The sequence below is a fragment of the Rhipicephalus sanguineus genome, chromosome 8, assembly GCF_013339695.2.
Source record: "Rhipicephalus sanguineus isolate Rsan-2018 chromosome 8, BIME_Rsan_1.4, whole genome shotgun sequence".
Taxonomy (NCBI): Eukaryota; Metazoa; Arthropoda; class Arachnida; order Ixodida; family Ixodidae; genus Rhipicephalus; species Rhipicephalus sanguineus.
In genome coordinates, this window is record NC_051183.1 from 56,671,663 (window position 1) to 56,691,921 (window position 20,259).

Here is a 20,259-nt window from a genome sequence, read left to right on the forward strand (position 1 = left end):
GACGCTACTCACCAAACGGCTGCTTAATTACACGTCCGTGCTGTGTCCTCCATGGTTACCACGCATAACAGTGCGAGAGGGAGAAAGAGAGAAACAACTTTATTCGCGGCACAACACGAGGTCGTTGAAGTTAGCTTGCCGGTGGTTCGAAGGGTGGTGGCCAGTAGCTAGCCACGACCGTTTCGGCCCAGTTAACCACGTCTGCCTTTATGCGGTAATCAGTGTTGACGAATATCTAGCATGAAATGCTCAAAAGAAGACATGCCTCAGCCCACATTAGTGCTTTAGTGCAAATAACTCTTCTCCGAGTCAAGTTTCTGTAGTTGGTCTTGCTCTATTCTTAAGTCCACAACCAAATCCTTTCGTACAGTACTGATAACCTCTTAAGCCAGTTTACTGCTATCTTAGACGAAGAGATTTCGAAAAATTCCTTACAAGATTTTCTTAGTTATTATCGGATACAATTTTTCAAAACATGTTTTTAAAGTCCGGTTCTGTACAGAAACTTAGAGGTGTCAGTATACTGCGCACTTACAGCTTAAATGTATTGCTAACCTACATCTGAAGCGAATAAGTAGAAGTTAAATGAACAGAGCATACGAAAGATTAACATGCAAAATAAAAACAAATGTTAGAGAGAGAGAAAAAATATAAAAATGAGACAGCCTATTTTCTTTCAGGTGGGTTAATCCTGGCGGCCTGTCTAAGCGAGAACTGAGCCAAAGCAACGTATTAGCGCTGCCGTCCGACCTTCACCGTCCTAATACTCTACTTTGGTTCAAGCCGTGGAATTCCATTTAACGAAAACACTGCAATATATGCCTGCATAGTTGAGCCTATGCAGAGGGTACAACATTTTTGTGCCTGTGTCCACAGTGTTGCAAAGCATCACACGCTTGCCTAAACAGACGCCCCGGCAGGTAAACGATGTGGAATGATGAGGGAGCTCAACCAAGGACGTGCCTTGTTGGCTACCCAAAACTTAGTGAGGGTAAAATGAGGTACGATAAATTTAACTGATAGTACACTGAAAGCCTAAAGAAATCGAGGCAGGTCCCACGCCTTGTAGGAATCGGTTTCACGCGAAGCGGTCAGCGAGTAGTTCTATGCTGCATTTTTTTGGCTTTGAGCCAAGCGTTACTAAATGGATCGACGGGTTGTCGTGTGCACAGTCGTGTGCAGATCGTGTGATCACCAGGCACGGCGACAACACTGGCGTTTAAAGGGTTGCCTATGGTCTTACGCAACGTGAGCACTCACGTTAGAGCACAGACGTACCTAATATGGAAACTAATTGCACTTTACGGTGCGATGAGGTGAATATCTGATGCAACATTTGTTAGCGCATTCCTCCGGGGTCGAGCAACGCTTGAATATAGTTTACTCAATCACAGGAATACAAATACAAAGGGGTCATTGTCGTATAAGGCGTCACTGCCGACTACGGGGCCAGGAAATGGCACGTGCTCGGCTGCCGCCTCAGCGAAGACGACGAAGAAGAAATAAAGAATGAGGAACGAATGTTTCCTTTGATGTGTCTTAATTGATATGCACGACACAACATATTTTGGCGACGAAGATTTACGAGCCCATGTGCTACCGGTCTGACCTTCATCTTCGTGAGTGTTGTACGTTCGCCTGTCGTCCTCTACGATGAGTGTTTCTGGACTACAACCGCCACCCCCGTTCCTGCCGTCACCTGGACGCCCGGTCATCCCTTGGGAGCGATGGATACAAGCCTTCAAGAATTACATGGTTGCTTCGGGCGCCTCCGACCTACCTGCTCTTCGGCGGAAGGCGATTCTGCTCAACTGCTTGGGCTTGGAAGGACAGCGCATCTTCCAGACTGACGGCAACGGACGACCCGGGCCTTGCGGTTTCGAGCCCCACGGAAGGGACGTTGGCGTCTCCTAGCCCGGATGACGTCGACCGTGCCATCGCGACGCTGGAAGGTCTGTTCAGGAGCAAGGTGAACGTCACTACTGCGCGTCACCGGTTTCGTCGACGTACACAAGCCCCAGGTGAGACTGCGGCGGATTACATCACCGCTCTGAGAAGCTTGGTAGGAGCGTGCGATTTCGGTGACTTGGCGGACGACATGATACGCGGCCAGCTGATAGAGAAAACGACCAGCGAGTATTTACGTGAACGCCTTCTGCTGGAAGAGTCCCTAACGCTTTCAAGGGCCCTTACTATTGCAAAACAGCATGATCAGGCGACAAGTGAAACCAGAGAACTGTCCCGAAAGGAATCACAAGTTCATCGTGTTAAAGATAATTCAAAGGAGAGAGAGAAGCATTGTAGCACGTGCACATGCTATAAGACGCAAAGTCAAAGTCAACGATCCTTCAAAGAGCAGGAACGCTATCGTTGTGGTTCGGCGGAGCACCTTGCAAATAGCCCTCAGTGCAAGGCCAAGACACATAAGTGTCGAAAGTGTGAGAAAATTGGCCATTTGGAAAAGGTGTGCAAGTCGCTGCGAAAGTTCGCGAAAAATGTTCAGCATGTCGCGGAAGATAGCGATACAGCTGACCCAGACGATCACTTAAGTGTGTGTCAAATCTGGAGCCGTAAGAAAGGAATTTACGCAGTATTAGAAATTGAGGGAATTTCTGTGTCATTCTTGATAGACACTGTAACATCGGTTTCCATTCTGGCTGAGGGCCTTTAGAAACGTCACTTTTCTAAAGTGTATCCTCTGACATCTACGTCCGTTCAGCTTCTCGATTATTCCAAGTCCGCCATTCCAATTCAAGGATGTTTTATTGCTGCAGCCTCATTCCATGGTCGATGCACTTCTATCTTATTGTACGTTGTGCCTGGAGGAACAACCATTCTTGGATGAGATGGCATCGCGGCTCTGGACATGAAGATTCAGGGGTCACCGCTTAAGTGTCTTCTGATGACGCAAGAAACTCCTTGTTGCCTGAAGAGTTACGTTTCGAATTCGAGCACCTATTTTCAAAAGAGCTTGGAACTGTTAAAGGCTTCTGTCACAAGGTCAAAGTTCGCGCGTCTGTTCAACCAGTGGCCAGCAAGCCGAGACGGCTGCCACTTGTCATTCGCGAGCAAGTCTCGGCAGAAATACAAAAATTAGAAGCCCAGGGCATCATTGAGCGCGTCGACTCGTCAGTGTGGGTGTCACCCATTGTGGTAGCTAGGAAAAAAGATGGCTCGATTCGCATGTGCGTTGATCTACGGGAGCCAAACAAAGCTGTGGTAGTGGACAGTTTTCCTTTGCCACAAACTGAAGAACTACTGAACAGCTTGGCTGGGGCGCAGCGATTTTCAAAGCTCGACTTAGCTTCTGCGTACCACCAGTTACCACTCAGCCCAGAGAGCCGTGACCTTACTACCTTCATAACTCATGACGGACTCTTTCGCTTCAAAAGGGTTTGCTTCGGACTAGCATCGGCGCCCTCAGCATTTCAAAAGATGATGCATTTGATCCTAAAAGGGTGCAAATGCGTCTTATTTTACATTGACGACATCATCGTGTATGGACGCTCCCGCGAGGATCATCTGGGCAATTTGCGCACTGTTTTGAAACGGCTCTCTGATGCGGGCCTCAGGTTGAACCACAAGTGTGTTTTTGACGTCGCAGAGCTGACTTTTCTTGGTCATGTTGGCAGCGCTAGAGGGTTATTCCCACTTATGTCATCCATTGAGGCGATAACCAAGGCACCCTCACCTAAAAACATCAACGAACTTCGTTCGATGCTGGGACTTGCAGGTTTCTACTCCAAGTTCATCCCCCATTTTTCTGACGTTGTGGAGCCAATGCGTGCCTTGCTTCGAGGAAATGCACCTTTCGTTTGGACTGCGGCAGCACAAGGCAGTTTGGAGCGACTGAAAGCTCTTCTAACATCTTGCGAGGTTCTTCATCTTTTCGATCCTCACTTACCGGTGTACGTCACGACTGATGCCTCAGGATATGGATTAGGTGCGGTACTTCAGCAAGATAACGGAACCTCACTGCAAACTGTCGCGTTCGCCTCGCGTACCCTGCAGCCACATGAACGGCAGTACTCAGTTGGCGAACGCGAGGCTCTTGCCTGCGTCTGGGCTTGCGAACATTGGCACGTTTACCTGTGGGGGAGACCTTTCATCTTACGGACTGACCATGCGGCATTGGTTACGCTTCTTTCAACGAAAGGTACCGGTCACCGTCCATTAAGGATTGCGCGCTGGTCCTCACGGTTGCTGTGCTACAACTACACCGTGGAATACAGAAAGGGTAGCGAAAACGTCGTGGCTGACGCTCTTTCCCGGCTGCCCGTACAGAGTTTACTCCGCGATGCACCCGAAGAAGAATTCATATGCTTCCTGTCTCCAGTCGTTACCATGCAAGAGCTTCAAGAAGCCAGTGCCAACGACCCCGCTCTCTCTCAAGCCAAGCACTTCACGATTACTTCTTGGGCTGCCAAAAAATCTTTGTCGAAAGAGCTCCTGGCTTACTTTCATGTGCGAGCTGAACTCTCAGTTGTAAATGATATCTTGTGCTGAAGTGAAAGGATTGTCCTGCCAGCGTCTATGACACGCCGTTTTATGGATCTGGCCTATGAGTCCCATCCAGGCATTAGTCGCACCAAAGCTCGCCTGAGAGAGTCCTATTAGTGGCCGTGCATGGACAGTCATATTGAAGAGCTTGTGCGCACGTGCGTGATTTGCCAGTCCTGCGACAAGTCTGCACGTACCTCTGCAGCGCCAATGCAACCCGTTCCTCTTCCTGACAAAGCTTGGGAAAAAGTTGCAATCGACATCGTAGGACCTTTCACGCAAGCTTCAGCCGACTGCCGTTTTGCCATTACAATCATTGACTATTACAGCAAGTGGCCTGAAGTGGCTTTCGTAAGAGACGCGACCACACCTACAGTGAAGAAATTCTTACTTGAACTTTTTGCACGCAAAGGATACCCACGTGGTCTCGTATCCGATTATGGGCCACAGTTTTCATCAGCAAATTTTGAAGAATTTCTCGCAGAACTTAGAATCAAGCATTACAACTCTTCTGTGTTCTACCCGCAAGCTAACGGCTTGGTGGAACGATTCAACAGGGTATTGAAGTCATACATACAACTGGCTCTGTTTGAACGCCGTGATATAAAAATAAAGGGGGCCATGAGGCGATGCGAAGCCGGAGCACTTGCACGATCGCGTTCCGTTGGCGTTCGTTGGGCATGCTACCGACCTCGCGTCGTGGAACGCGAAGAGGGACGCTACGCGCGTCGTATCTTCCATCTAGCCTGGCCGTTAATTCTCACAGGGCGGGCGAGCGGGGAACGCGGTCGACAGGCGGGCGAGAGGGGGGCAGCGTAGGAGAGGAGAGAGAAGGGGAGGGGACGCGCATGCGCTCGAGCTCATCGCGGCGTTGCGCAGGAGAGAATTTCGGCATGTCTAGCCCGCGTTTCAGAGGAAGAGTGGAAAGGGGTATGGGAGAAGGGTATGGGAGAGGGAAAGTGGAGAGGGGAAGTGGAGAGGGGAAGGGGAGGGGAGGTGTGTGGAGAGGGTATGCGCATGCGCAGTAAGGGTGGTCACGCCGCACACCACCACCACAACCACCACCGGATTGAGCTCCGCCTTAAGATACTTCGCATCTAATAGCCATGCTTGATTACCTGCAAATATATCGATGTACGCCTCACGCGACAAACTGGTGCTGCGCCCGCTGTACTTCTTCATGGACGCCAACCTCGAACAAGGCTCGACATAGTGGGCAAGCCCGACAAATGCTTCAGCATGGACCCGTCAAGGGCGATTGAGCAGTTGCGAGAGCGCGTGAAAAACAAGCAAACCAGGTCGAAGAGCTACACAGATGAAAAACGCGGAGCCAAGGAACCAAACTTCGCCGTTGGTGATTACGTGCTGGTTAAATTATCTGCCATTCCTGGGAAGCTATCTTCACAGTTCTCCGCGCCCAAGAAGATCGTTGAAAAGCGTGGAACAGCCTCGTACTTGTTGGAAGATGGACGAGTGTGGAACGCGTCCAAGTTAGCTGCTGTTCACCCTGCAGCTGTCAGCAAAATGAGATCAGGCACATCTGCTGTTATGAACTGGTCACCGGCATCCACTCAATCGTCTGGTACAGTTATGGGTGATCTATCGCATCCTGGCACATCAAGAGTGGATAATCATGAAAATGCGGACTCTGGAAAAGCTTACTCAATCACATGAATACAAATATAAAGCGGTCATGAAGCACCCCTTGGGCTTGTTGAAAAAACACATCCTGCGGAAAGCTGACACGGCTATGAACTGCTTTGCCAAATATTACAGTCGTGCGCGCCGCGTAAAGGCCGCAAGCGGAGCGCGAAGTGCCGTTTCGTCAGGCGCCCTCTTTTCAAACAGAGGCCGGTTCTCACTCTCGTCGGTGGGCGGGGCGTCTGCACGTTGACGTCGCGGATCTGCCTGTTTACGTCGCAAGAGACATAGAATGCTTATTGGCCGACAGCCGACGTAAATCAAGAGTGGCATTCGAATCAGATGCGCTTCTTGCCACGGGGTGCCGCCACTTGCCGGCGCCGCACTCCTCAGTACACGGTAGCCGCACTCGCGCGCGCGCGAATCACAGCGGGAGAGCGATCGCGTTTCATGACGCGCGCTGACGCAAGGAGGTTTAAAAAAAACTTCTGGAGTGGAGGCGGCGCGCCGCCGCTGAAGCCGACGACCGCCATACTGCTCCAGGCAGAAAACGTGTGGGTCGTCGCTTGAGCCCCCGCGGAAGTTCCACAGATGGCGAATTTCTCCACTCCTTTGGTGACAAGCGAGTGCTGTGGATGTCTCGTTTGTTGGACTGCGATCCACTCGATAACCACATTTACAATTTGTCGGAGATTGCCAAGTTGTGCATAAAAAAACGCCGGGCCTGCATGGACCGCGCAGCACAGTCACAGCGAAATCTGGAAGAGCGGCCTCTCTAGAGCCCATTCTAAGCTCCCTTGGGGAAACCAATACAAGAAAACTTGCAAGGTACCCACTACGCCGCAAATAATAATTTTTGTAAGGTAGGGAAGCAATCACTATGCCATTATTCATCTTTATGCGGATAGCGAGGTACCCCCGACACATCTTTAAGGCATTATGTGAACGTTGTTGACGCTGCCTGTGGCTGATGACTACGAATAATTACGGCTCAGCCTCTTGTAATGGGTTTGAAGCAATTAACAACCCGGTCACTTGTTGCGAATTAGTATTGTGTGACGCCTGGTCGTTATTTTACTCTTCTGACGCGCTATATTACACATTTAACGCGATTCCTTTCCCGGCATGAAGCCTGTAAGGATGTTTTTGCAAAGGAGTTCCAGTGTGTAGCGTGGCTCTGTGGTAGAATACTCCACTGCCACGCAGAGGACCCGGGTTCAAATCCCATCTGAGCCTGTTTATTTATTTCATTTTTTCTTACTTCGAGCGATAGTGGTTACGGACACCTGCGGCGGCGGGGGACAACTACCCCACTGCCGTTTTGATCTGACAACAGCTTTCGCTGTAAAATCAGGCTTCACCACATTTCCAAAGAAATCGACCGGAAAAAATTGGGCAGATCCCACGCGTTGTGGGAATCTGTTTCATGCGAAGCAGTCAGCGAGTACTTCTATGCTGTATTTTATGGCTTTGAGCCAAACGTTACGAGGTGGATCAACGTGTTTTTGTAAGTGTAGTAGCTGTGTGCACATCGTGGGCTTACCAGGCACGTCGACAACACTGGCGTTTAAAGGGTAACCTTATAGTGCAACGTAACGTCAGCCCTCACGTCAGACTACATACGTCAGCATTATCGAAACTAAGTGCACTTTATGGTGCAACTATGTGGATATCATACGTAACTTTCGTTAGTATATTCCTCTGGGGTCGAGGAATGCTTCAACATAGCTTGCTGAATCATAGGAATACAAATGTAATGTTTATTACACTGCTATAAAATCGGAGCCAACACTGGAACGGAAGACGTTAATCTGATATGACGCCGGTATGGTAGGAGTACATGCGTACTGTGTATTGCTTTCTTGCAAATTTAGATGGCCTGCACCACAACCACACTTGACGTTGCACCGTTGTTATGCCTGCATAGGCTGCTTTTCCAAACTCTATACCTGGCGTGCCTCTGTGGTAGAATACTTGATTGCCACGCAGAATGCTTTGGTTCGATTCCTGCTGTCATCCTAATACTTATTCTTTCTATTCGTCGGGTCAACGCTGCCGGTGTCGGTTTTTCTTAACGCTCTCGCATTTAAATTACTCATGTCTGTCCATGCCCTTCCTGGGTAGATATAAACTGTCAATAACCTGTGGCGCGTAACCGTACACCGCGGCCCGTGGTAAACTGGTATGTGCCACACGTGTCTGGAGGACAGGGTTTGACGACGTACGCGACAGGATATTCACGTTATTGATGTCATGACCCGACAGTCATATTCATCAAATCCTCTTACCCTCCCATACCGATTTTGGTCTACACCAAGGAGGCGATCATGAGAGCACCCAGACGTAGGCGGCTAGATAGATAGATAGATAGATAGATAGATAGATAGATAGATAGATAGATAGATAGATAGATAGATAGATAGATAGATAGATAAAAACGCTGAATGTACCAAAGGTTCGCTAAGAAATGCTTCGCATTTAAAACTCCCAGAGTGCAGTAAGAGCGCGGCTGACATGGACTGTTATTTTTTAAAATTTGTAAACGAGCGTAAACAAGAGCTGCAGCAAGCTAGTCAGTTAATCTGCTTTCGCATCTTTTCTTTTGCTGTGTTTAGTTTTTAAGGGCGCGTGTTTCATACGGTTAGTTTCGTGATTGTGTGCATTATGATGCATTTTGAAGTTATTGTGCAACTTGTTGCTTTATCGATTCACGTATAAACCACATTGTATATATTTTTTGTTCTTTTGAAATTGTATAAAAGCCGGGACTGAATAAAATTTTATGAACCACTTAATAACTCCACCATGTGCTTTAACTTCGGGAATGCTGGAAGCGAATTCTACGTGTTATGAGGTACGCTTCAACCCATGTACTATGGCGCAAAAAACTGCCTGCTTCAATCTTGCAGGACAAAAAAAATCGGTCAAATAAGTAACACTAGCTGTCCCGTTCTCATGCTGAAACGCCCCCGCGGAAGCTCACGATTACGCTGTCCGCGCGCAAGCTGCGCTGCCTCTTGCCTGGAGCAAGATGGCTGCCAACCGGTTTCCCAGGCTTCACCCGCTCGCGTGGACGCGCATAGGGGACCTCCACTCCAGAAGTTTTTTTTAAACCTCCTTGCGCTGACCTAACTTCTTTCTCCCGTGCCATCCCTCCCTGTGTAGCTTCGAGTGCTCTCGTCGGCACGAGAAAAGAGAGCAAGCGCTGGGAGCGTGCGCGAAACTCCCGTAACTCCGCTCATTTTTGAGGGATTCGAGAAGTTTTTGCGGCAATCGATTCGGGAGGCAGTAAACTTCGATACTGAGGTCATTAGATCATTACTTGGAAAAGTGGTCCATGACCCCTTTAAGCCGGTAAAAAAGGAACTCCTTATTGTACCAACTTTTACCCAGAAATAAGAATGACAGTCAGATTGCAAGGATATCTGCGCACACAGCCGTGGATCGTCAATAAAAATAATCAGTGGTAGCGCAAGACGGCATTTAAATATGTGGCATTGACGATTCTAGCGTTATCGTTGGTGGCCGCGTCAGCTTTAGAATAAATTCTACTGTTCTCGTTGGGCGCGGAACCTTATCAGAAGAGAGTAATATAATCGAGAAGGTTCGCCAATTTCCGGCACGGCCAACGCAAGGCAGTGGCTACAAGTGTGACAAGCCGGTTATATAAAAGCAGAAAAAGAAGCGTGCATAGCAATACTACCGCGGTATGCGAACTACCGCCACGCTGGAGGTTGGCTTAAACATAGTGTTATTAAGGCGGTGTCGCTTTACATAACAGTGTAAGATGGAAGCGTACAAATGAAAACAGTGTTATGTTGTTGATGGTATAAGTATGGCTTTGCCAGGATCCTTGCATGTCTTCTTTAGTTTGTAGCACCGTAATTATAAGAAAAATCAACAATACTAAACGTAGGAACATCCGCTGTTTAGCGTTACGGAAGAAACAGTGGAATGGAAACAGGGATTTCAACACTCGCAAGATAGCATTTCCATCTCGGGCGTAAACTTGGTGCATAGAAGTTTTCTTTTTTATTGGGAATGAAGCGTGAAGCGCATTGTTCTTGCCTTGCAGAAACATGAAATGCCACGAATACCCAATTGTGCTCAATGAGAAGGATAATTGTGACGCAGGACAAGCTTTACTATTGTCACAAATCCCATTGTCCTTGCATATGGTCTAACCAGCTGCATTTGGGGGAAGGTTATGGGGACATACATTTTGTATGTTTTATTATAGAAAATTATGAAGGCGAAAATGTTTGAGGCCCGTGTACTTAGATTTAGGTGCACGTTAAAGAACCCCAGGTGGTCGAAATTTCCGGAGCCCTCCATGACGGCGTCTCTCATAATCATATCGTGGCTTTGGGACGTTAAAGCCAAGATATTATTATTATTATTATTATTATTATTATTATTATTATTATTATTATTATTATTATTATTATTATTATTATTATTATTAACAATATTATTATTATAGAAAATTATGGTCACTGCACTCTTATTCAAGTCCCGTATAACGTCCGGCGCATAAGCGGCCCATTTTTATTCCACCACAAGGTACTCCATATAAGCGGCCCTTGAATCGCCATTAAGCGTGACAAATTCTGCGGTAACGGGCTGGGCCCGCTATCTGCGGCCGCGAGCGGACGCAACGCTTATATGGAGCCCGCGGTTTATTGACGCGTAAATTTCTCGAGCGGACGCAACGCTTATACAGGGCCCGCTGTTTTATGCGGGAATTTGAGATCGGCGCCGCGGCGAGAAGCGAGAGAGCGCCGAGCGAGCGTGCTCAAGGCTCGAAGTCCACGTTGACGTCGTGTAGTGTTTCCTGTGTTGGCGCCGGATGCGGCCGGTGAACTCGAGATACAGCATACAGCCAATACAGCCAGCGCCTCCCTGACCTTGGCAATCATATCTGATTTCGTGCGAAGCACGTGCGTTGGAAACGCAGCGGCCGTGCCGAGTTACGTCAGTCGCCTCATGCTGCCTCGTTCGCCTCGCACCGTTTTTGTTTAAAGTATACAAGTTCGTATTGTAGACGTGCCTTTGTTTCTGTTTACTCGTGAATACGCAAAATTGTCACGCAAACAACGCCCGCGACGTCTACAAACTCAACGTGCGAAGGAAGTTTTCACCTTTGATCGCGTTCTCTCCCTGCTCACGCTGCTGACTTATCCCCCCTATAGTTCTCTCTCCCATGCGCGTCGAGCGGTGTCCGTCTCTTTTGCGCCCGCTCCTTGCGTGGTCTCTCTGTTTTCGTTGAGAATTCGGTTCCGCGATCGCCTTGGCGTGCTTCAACGTTTCGGCAGTGCCGATCAGGCCGTGCTGCGTGGGATGTACACCTCGACCGACGTCAAAGACATTCAGAGAGGAGCGTGCAGTTATGATGGCACGTGTGAGTGCAAAGTGTGTCAGTGCGATGTGAGTGTGAGTGCATCAGATTGCTCGCGTACAGCCGCCAGCCAGGGGAACCAGGCGTGCCACATCAAGTTACCTGGTGCTCCTACTGCGGGCACTGCCCCGTGAACCATGCACGACTGCGTGAGTTTATTTCGATGCTCCCAATCTTGTGTTGTGCTGTTAGAAACAAAGCACCGCTCCTAACGAGTCTCTATAGATCTGTGAAACGCGCATCGGAAGAGCCTCTTGCTCGGACCTTTTCTTCGAAATGCATGAAGGTCGCAAATTGTCAGAAAGCGAAACACTGTTGCTCACTATTATGTGGTTCGCGAATGAAGAACTATATCAAGCAGCATCTGCAATTGTGCACCTGAAGCGGATCTATCTCTCATATATTGTTCAAAAACGGAATCAGTATTGTAGTTGCATGACTATCGTAAAACGTTCGTAAACAATGTAACTATTTATCTGCGTTAAGGTACTGCAACAGATAAAACTTAGATATTTGTTTCTGGTGGAGAGTTGATAAATTACAATTAAGTCTATAGCTAACTCATTCCATTGAAGAATTTTCTTTCGCACGACAATTTTGTCACAATTATGCAGCACTTTTCGGCGCAGCATATGAAATAAAAAAAAGCTATTCTATGTCTGACCAGACAACAAATACATATGTTTGTAAAGACCACGTTTAAAGGAGATATTCAGGGTAATTTTACGCCCAATTATGCTGTATGCAAACACAAAATACTTTTGAATACAAGAATGTTTTTCTGCAAAAGAGCTTTAATTTCAATGAAAGAAAGACAATATTCAATAAGCAGGTGGTTGCACCACTCTCAGACGTGTGCATTGACAGCCGAAATGACCTGCAAAGTTGTGATATTAGTCTATATACGACAGCACCATTCACTGCATGCATCTGTGTACACAAAGTGGGCCCTTTGAGTCTGCTAAAGTACTCTGACATTAACTTTGAATGTAATTTGTATCATTCACTCAACGAAAGATTATATGTCAAATTTCAGTATTAGAACATCCATGTAGATTGAAGTTTGTTTCCTTGGTGCTGCAAAGAATATTGCTATTAGCCTATGTGTAGCCACCTTACATGCGTAGCCACTTTACATGATGACTGGGAACTGCTGTGTATCCTAGTGTGGACATGGCCTTTAGTTTTTTCAATGTGGACTCTGTCGCTACGTCCACCTTGCTTGTAGCAGAGTACCTTTTCTGCAATAGGGCCCAGTCAATTCCTTTGTTTAAAATAGTTTAAGATAGTTCAAGTACATCTGTATGCACAAAGGCGTACACACATAAGCAATCATGTAAGTCAATGTAGGCAATCCATTCGGGCCTTTTTGATTCTCCTGTGGTACTTCCATTTCGCAACAGAAACAGAAACCAGGTATTTCCAGGTTTGCCCTGTGAGCGTGACACTACAGCACTCAAGTTTAGTGCAAAAGGACATGCCCAACACACATGCCATCTGTCACCACCTATGATATGTCATCATTGAGAGGTGGCTTCAGGCCTCCATTTCAGCCTACTATTGAAGCAAGCCAAGGCTCTGCTTTCCGTAACGTATGGTCTCAGCACACCCATTTGGCTGCTGTTTTTACCTATTTTCATGGAACAGATATATATGAACATTGCGTGCGAAACACAAAGAAACGCTTGCTTATACACTTGTGAGATCTGACATTGTACCTGTGGCTGCTTTGAATGCATTAGCAAAATTTCAAGCAGTGGCACCTATAGCTGTCTACCCGGTTGCTGAAACTGCTTTATTTACTGTGGCATAAACCACGCCCATAAAAATCTCAATTTATGCACGGTTTTGCATATAAAGCTTGTAATATTTTAGTGCTGGCATTCATCCATCTACTACCTCTGAATTGTTAGCTTTTTGTATAAAGATGTGCTGTGCAGAACATAAAACATATATTAGTTTTTATTACTTTTTTCCAGTATCTTGCAGATGTCCATAGGTTGCCAGGGCCCATGATTGTTTGGAGCACGGCAACAAAGCTTATTTTTTGTGCTGAGGACGAACGTGTTACCCTGAAAGATGACTGCACGCTTGAGAAGGCACTTTTCTGGTGTTTGACCGTACATAACATAAAGGATGTTACCTACCCGTCTGCTTTCGCCCAAACATTGGGACTAATTCAAAGTTTACTCCACAAGGAAGAGAGTTTTCCACGTTGCTGGGCAAGCAGTAATCTGCTAAAGATTCTCGACAAGCTCAAGGACAACGCCTAACTTATGTTCTTTTTTGTGCAGTTTTATTTTGTTTGTGTTTTTTGTTACATTGTTAGGCTGGGTAGATAAGGCTGCTGGCTAGCTGAATTTTCACAAACTTTAGAGACATTTAAGTTCGTTTTATGTCCATGCACTTTTCAATGCTCTTTCTTTTGAGAATACCTGAGTAGCAGGTACACTAGCATTGGAATCTGTGGCAGACATCATGTGCAATAATAACTGTATGTGTGTGTGTGTATGTGTGTGTGTGTTCATATATACATATTCATTGTTCATTTTGTAGTTTTCCTCGAAGTATAACATACACAGTCATCATATTATTTCTGATGCATGTACTATGAAAAGTCCTATTTATTAGGGCATTATATTAGCATATCACTTGTCGTTCATGCACAGCTGATACCTATGCTTTGAAATTTTATTAGCCACTACCTACAGAAAAGCTGCGTCCTCAAACTTCAGGCCTACTAATATAGAGGGTATCTAGTTTAGTCATACATTTGTGATAAATCATAGTACCTACGTGCACTACACAGCTCATGATATAGAACAGAATTTTTTTCACTGTGTATTCTACTCATATATTGCAAATTAAGTGCCAGAAACAGGCATGAAGCACACCTCAAGCCCTTCGTCTGTTTCCAAGGCTACATATATGACATCGATCAAGGCCCACTTACTTTCAATACTTCTTTGTTACTCTAGTCAATTCTGTGTTATCTTATTGTGTTTAAGTAAAGTTATTATAATTGAAGGCATTTAGGTAGGTCCTGCCATTTATGTGGTGCAATTTTCTATGTATGTGTTGACCTGCACTCTGCAATAGAGTTTTTTCTACGTATAGGCGTGCTGAAACTCAAGCTAGGTCATTATCAATTCTAGTCAGATGAGAAGGCCTGAAACCCCTAAAGCATAGAAAAACAACAATCGTTCTGTTCAATTATTTGATCACCTCTTTCGCAGTTGTTGTTTTTTACCTTGTTTCTGTAAAAGTGTAAGATTGACTTATTAGTTTACAAACGCTCTGTTGGTGTATACATTGTTGCTCAGTTTTGTTTGTAATTGAAAATAAAATATGTCAATTTACAAAAGTGTGCACTGTGTGTTCAGGCTTACTGACTGTGCAAATAGAGGTAAGTCATGCTGTTTGGAAAAAAGACTAGTTAAGTTATGCAAAATATTTATAGCTGTTACTGCCTAGAGAAGGACACAGGTGACTTGTGAGATCACATGGCCAGTGATAAGATGCATGATTAAAGCATTGCAGAATGCATCAATCCATGCATGCAGATGATGGTACCGAGAGTCGCATAGCAATTGTGGTCATTACTGATGGAGAAACTGGTTAGGAATTTCAAGTGAAGAGTTTTGAATGCATAAACTATATGTCAGAATGATACATCCATTACAATGCTGCATTACTGAACTTGTAAGGCTGTTCATAAAGAAAATTTTTACTGATAACCGATAGGCCACTGACTGCTTTTGGGACACAACTGCAAGGAAAGTGCACACGTTCAAGGCCAAATTGCTAAGTAGCTTGCTAGAAAATAACAAGTGGACTGCCCCCTTATTTGTTTTGAAAGGATAAGTTCATGAGATTCAGTTAGCTTAATCTAATCGAATAACAGCTTTGCAAACTACTTCAGAGAAACTACTGCCGAGATCCTTTGGGGGCCATTATGGTCACAGGTGCTGAAGTGGAATACGTGGAGGTTGAGAATTGAGCAATAAGGAATATGGCATATATTTTAGGGTGATTTTATTATTACATTGAATATTTAGTTGACACAATGCCCTATTACTCCAACAATAGAGCATATAGGTGAAGAACCCTTACGATGCATCCTATTGTATATGTATTGACGCGTGTGCTCTGCAGGCGAGAAAGACAATGGGGACATCAGTGAACATCAACATCTAGTGGGTCTTCGGGATTTTGCCGAAAACATCATGTTTGTCATTCATGGTGAATCGGCAGTGCAACCACACACGGACATAGGAAAGAAGGCACACAACAGAGTGCTGTGTTTCGTGTACCTTTCCTCTGTCCGTGTGTGGTTGTGCTGCTGGTTCATCATGAAGGACAACCAACTAGCCCAAGTTTCTGTCTTGTTAGACATGTTTGTGCCTGCCATTTTTTGTGTCAACAAGCTGTCCTACTCTTGTAGAACTTTTCACTGTCTTGTGTTTGCGTTGTACCGTGACAATGTTCTCTATATTTTCTCTCATGGCTCTGCATCTCATTGTTCTGTTGAGTGTGCAGCTGCGCAGCAACATAACATGTACCTTCATTCACTTAATGCACTAAATACTGGCATGGGTACTCGAAGAAATGGCACAAAATGTAACAACAATTAGCGTTGCCAGATGAAACACCTAAATTCCACAGTTCTACAGTAATGGGTGAAGGAAAGGGCTTGGAGCACAGAATGGAAATAAGGGACCCATGCATACATAATTAAGTGCCAGGCTGGCACAGTGATGGATTTGGACACAATGCCTAACTTACTGCGAAGATATGTCTCAACACTGCAAGGGAAAGGTCATGTTTTGAAATGATGCCAGAAAAAGAACAAATACATTTCAGGTCTCAACATTTAGTGAAGGACAAGTCTAGTACTATATGCGAATACGCTTCATGTGGCACGATGTCTGACAGATGGTGTGCCGTTGTAACTGCCATGGAAGTGGGCTGCATGTAAAGGATAATATCGAAGAATTGATCGCTGGGCAAGTTGGTAATTCATGACTACAAAGAACTGCGTGAAATAAACTGGCACAAGGAAGACGCTTGTCCGTGCGTCTCCTTGTGCCAGTTTATTTCGCGCAGTTCTTCGTAAAAAAGAATAATAGCTGCACATTTAGACGTGTATGTCTGCATGCTTATGTGAGCGCTATATGAGCTGCTAATTCTGAAAAAAAGCTGCAACACTTGCGATTGAACTACTACAGAATGTTATTGTGTCTAGCTAGTGTTGGTACTGGCAATAAATCTTGAATTCTCAAGCACAGTTTGTATTAGCTGCTGTACCAGCCAAAGCTAAGGATGTTGCATGACAGCTTATATTTAAATAAAGGTGCACGTAAAGCTACCTGGTATGGAACAGGGGCATAGCCAAAGGGGGGGGGGGGTTGGGGGGCGTTCAACTCACCCCCCCCCCCGAAAATGTTCAATTTTGCTTGCATATATATACACACAGACATGCTAACGCATGCACAAACATGCATAAAGCATGGATGACTCCCCCCCCCTGAAAAAAATTTCTGGCTACGCCCCTGGCATCGAACATGAGGGAGGTTGACTGGGACACGTAAAGCTCAACATTTATGGGTGTGCTATTAGTGTGAAAGCATGCTTTTTATCTGCAGCTGTTATTTGCAATTATGACACCTACTGAGTATAAGAATTGTTCCTCTATATCTACTATTTAGTATTATACGTTTACATGTCGTGTCCCATGATGCAAATCAAGCAGGATGCTACTGACAGCACATTTTTAAGACAGGTGAACATTTATTCCTAGAAGTCAAGATTACTGCCCGAGTTCAGCCACTTCTAGCATTTTGCTAGTTTATACGTTAAAGCGTCGTTAAGCTCAAAGCATACTTGACTGGATGACGTGGAGTGAAGTAATACTGGCCCTTGTCGCTCCGATCACATCTCGTAGCCAAGGAAAGAATCACTTTCACTCGTCGACAATGGGTGGAATACGAAAACAACCTTCAACCTGCCATGTTCCCCAACACAGGGCCTCCACCAGATCGCTCTTAGGCGCTGATATGCGGTCAACTGAGGCATGTTATAGAGCTTAACGTTCATGAACCTTCAAGGTGCAAAACAAGTGCATATTTAATTTGGAGTTGTTATTTAGCTTTAACAGCGCCTATTAAATATTAGAATGCTTCAAGTTAATCTTTGCATTATTCAGTATAAATGTTCACATGATCCTTCTGAATCCTTCAGGCCACTTCTGACTTTTGAAGAAATAGCATGGCTTTATCCTTGAAAGCTGGATAATATTGTGACTTCATTCGATTTCAAGCATTGCTAGCTTCTTTTGATGCGACGCTTGGCAGGAAACATATGTTCTAACGGGTGATGCAAGCGATTTCATGCGTGCTCTTTCCGCGCCAGTCATGCACTACGTTTCATCGTTTGTGGAAGCCAAGGGGAGCATCACTTCCAACTGTCAACAACGAACGAACCACGAGAACGAACAACCTCAGACCCGCCGTCCTCCCCAGCATGACAATTCCACGGCATCGCTCGTCGGCGCCGTCAGCCTCGAGCTCGGGAGACTGCATTCTTTTTCTGCGAAGGCTCGTTGTTCTTTCGACTCAACAATAACGTTTCTTCATCGTCTATGCTATACTCGGGAGAGAAATGAGCGCGCCCGTTCTGAAAGCTGGTCCGTCGCCTCGTGCGCGCTGCACTACACCAAACCCATCTGTTGCGCGAATAAGCGATTATGTGTTTTAATCCGATTCTCTGAGATGAACCTCTACATAATACTGTCCGCATAAACGCACCGACATCAACGCGATGCTCGCGAAAGACGTGGGAGACTGTACTTTGCCAAGTAGAGATGAGATCAGCTGACTTCCACCGCCTGTACGGCGTCAAACATCGCAGAAACCTTTTCTTTGGCGGCTGGTTGCACAACAGGGCACGTTTTGCTGCTGTATGATGCCGGCAAATGGAAATGCACTCGGAAACGCATCGTTCATTGTTCACCTCTGTCTCCGTAAGGGATGCGCAATTATAGCGTTGTAGCCGATCGCAAAATCGTCTAAGATAACGTGAAGTGCATATATAAAGCCGCGGAAGTCCACCCAGATCGTGTGGTGCGGTGGCGTAGTGGTTACAGTGTCTGCTTGTCACGCGGTTGGCCTGGGTTCAAATCCCCGTGGTGGAGTGTGTGTGTTGCTATGGTTTGTGACTCTCTGTGCAGTGTTCTTGTGATGTGTAAATGCATATTCATGAGTTGGAAGGCTGAAAAGAACAAAAGAAAAAAAAGGAGGAACACTGCACGATCAACTACAATATAGAATTTCTTTTTTTTCTAAAAATTTGCGAAAAGTACCGCATATATTTCGACCGCATATTGAGCCGTATATAAGCCGGACAGATTTGACCTGAAATACCGCTTAACCAAATCGACGGTATGCGTTACTTTAAGCGGTCACTTTTAAACCGCCTTCTGGCAACGAGATGGCCTCGCATATGGAAGAGCCGCATAAACTTAGGCCGCATAAGAAAGAGCCGCTTAGCCAAAGGCCGTATAAAGAAGGGCCGCATGAAAGAGCCGTATAAGTAGGCCGCTTAGAGAGCCATTTATGAGCGTCGAAAATTTGACCTACTTTCCGCCGTATATGCGTTGTTTTAAGCGGTCGTTTGCTAAGAGTGTGCGAATGTGTCGAACCATGTGGAAGTTGCCATAAGAGGGAATGATAGAGATTAGTTAATTGTTGGGGTTTTGCGTTCCAAAACTAAGACATCATTATGAGGGACGCCGTAGTGGAGGGCTACGGAAAATTTGACCATCTGGTGTTTTCTAACGTGCACCTAAATCTAAGTACACAGGCCTGTAGAACTGGGAAGTCATAGAGAACGATAGTTGATCCGAGAATTGAGCGCTGGATGGCGTAAACAAAGAAAACTGTGTTGTTTAAAGCCAATGGTTTTAATACATTTTGAAATGACTCCACACAGATTGCTCGGTCACTCCAACTTTTGGAACATCCCATAACTGCGGTATGTGCAATACATGGTTCTACAACTCAACCTCTCGCAAATGTCAAGACATTAACAATGGGAGATGCATCGACGGCTGTAACGGATTTGCGAAAAATTACGATTGCGAAAGAGCGTGCGGTAATCGTTGAGGAAAATAAAATGGTTTTTCAGTTTAATGTGCAGAATAAGAAATAAACCCTTGGTCCATAAAATTTAGAAAGTTTTAACTGGATACGGCGCATGTCGTGAGCCCTTTGTTGACAAATGAGCAAAAGCTGTCATCTTCATCATCATCAGCCTGTCTACGCCCACTGCAGGGCAAAGGCCTCTCCCATGTTCCGCCAATCAACCCGGTTCTGTGCTTTCTGCTGCCACGTTATACCTACAAACTTCTTAATCTCATCTACCCACCTCACGCGTTTGCCAAGAGATGGCAAACGCGTGAGGGGGACACAGAAAATAAGGTGGGTAGATGAGCAAAAGCTGTAGTATGCTTTATATGCTATGGGAAATCACGTGTTGCGCAGTGCATAGTGTATACATATTTTCTTGTTTCGTTTCCACCAGTCAATGCACTGAAATGCGGCCTCTCTTGGGGGCCGTATGATAAACATTTCTATCGTTCTCTTTTGTCGGCGGCATAAGTGCTATCTTACTAGTATTTCTACCGAAGCTCCAGAAAAAAGTTGCTTAGTGAGGCGATAATG

At 45.8% G+C, this 20,259-nt stretch overlaps 1 long non-coding RNA gene across 1 annotated transcript in view; it reads left to right on the top strand.

The window, feature by feature from the left end:
• The window catches only part of LOC119402750 (uncharacterized), a 33,811-nt gene extending 14,053 nt beyond the window's left edge, over positions 1-19,758 (top strand). Inside the window, exon 3 of the long non-coding RNA XR_005185911.1 lies at positions 19,529-19,758. This is a non-coding gene — a long non-coding RNA (uncharacterized LOC119402750). The remainder of the gene's footprint in view (positions 1-19,528) is intronic.
• The last annotated feature ends 501 nt before the right edge of the window (positions 19,759-20,259 follow it).